This window comes from Lontra canadensis, unplaced genomic scaffold (genome assembly GCF_010015895.1).
Source record: "Lontra canadensis isolate GAN:19392208 unplaced genomic scaffold, GSC_riverotter_1.0 scaffold15, whole genome shotgun sequence".
Lineage (NCBI taxonomy): Eukaryota > Metazoa > Chordata > Mammalia > Carnivora > Mustelidae > Lontra > Lontra canadensis.
Window position 1 is genome coordinate 21,033,901 of NW_022631009.1, and position 1,380 is coordinate 21,035,280.

At 33.3% G+C, this 1,380-nt stretch overlaps 1 non-coding gene across 1 annotated transcript; it reads left to right on the top strand.

The window, feature by feature from the left end:
• Positions 1 to 241: 241 nt before the first annotated feature.
• LOC116868438 lies at positions 242 to 348 on the top strand. Its single transcript, XR_004382832.1, has one exon. It is a non-coding gene; the product is annotated as a U6 spliceosomal RNA (small nuclear RNA).
• The last annotated feature ends 1,032 nt before the right edge of the window (positions 349 to 1,380 follow it).

A 1,380-nucleotide genomic window follows, 5' to 3' on the forward strand; every position in this document is an offset into this window, starting at 1 on the left:
CATGCATTTTTATTTCAAAAGACACTATAAAGTTACTCTCCAAAAAGTCTTTAATAATTTATATTTCCAAATGAGTATATGAAAATGTCTTTTTTTTGAAAGCAGTCTTTTGACAGTAATATGCCAAAAGCCTTAAACTGCTCGTGCTTCTTTTCCTATTAATTTTGTTTGTGGACAGTGTCTCAAAAACAGTTCTAAAACACAAAAACAAATTCTATATAAATATGTGCATTGTAACATTGTGCTCACACTGGCAGCACATATACTAAAATTGCAATGATACAGAGAAGATTAGCACGGCCCCTACGCAAGGGTGACATGCAGATTCGTGAAGAGTTCCATATTTTTTAAAAAAATATTCACTGTATAAGCTAAATAAGTCAATCAGCAAAGGATAATTACCATATGATCTCACTCATATGTGGAATTTGAGGAAAAAACAGAGGCTCATGGGAGAAGGGAGGGCAAAATAACACAAGATGATATCAGAGAGGGAGATAAACCATAAGAGACTCTTTTTTTCTTTCTTTCTTTTTTTTTTTTTTTTTTTTGAGAGAGAGAGCACAAGCAGTGGGAGCAGCAGGCAGAGGGAGAAGCAGGCTCTCTGCTGAACAAGGAGTCCAATGTGGGACTTGATCCCAGGAATCTGGGATCATGACCTGAACCAAGGCAGAGGCTTAACCGACTGCACCCCCAAGGCATCTCCCATAAAAGACTCTTAATCATAAAAAAGAAACTGAGGGTTGCTGGAGGGGAAAGGATAAGGGTAGGGGATGAGGTCGCTGGGTGATGGATATTAAGGAGGGCACTTGATGTAATGAGCACTGGGTATTATGTAAGACTGACGAATCACTGACCTCTGCCTCTGAAAATAATAATATACCACATGTTAATTAATGGAATTTAAATTAAAAAAATAAAATTCATCATAAAATTTTAAAAATGTGCATTGTGACTTTATATATAATTGTGAAAAACTGGATACTACCTAAATTTTTTAAATGGAGCATGTAAATTATTGTAAAACCCAGTCTAGCAATTACAATGACAATTACAAAGACTGTTTAATAACATGGAAAATGCTTACGGTATAATGTTACTTGAAAATTGCAAGATTTAATGAAAAGCCTGATCAAAATGTTCAAAATAATTGTATTTTATATGTATACCTATTGATACTACTTAAAAAATAATCCTACTATAATACTGTTTATTTCCCAGATTTTTTTGATTGAAGATTATGTTTTTCTAAGTAAAAAATATTTAATCATAACCCTGTACTCTGTTGGTATTCAATAGATTCTCTGGTAACTATCCCCGAAACAATTTATAAAAAGGAGCCAATTAAAAATACAGCATAATAAACACCTTGGAATTGTC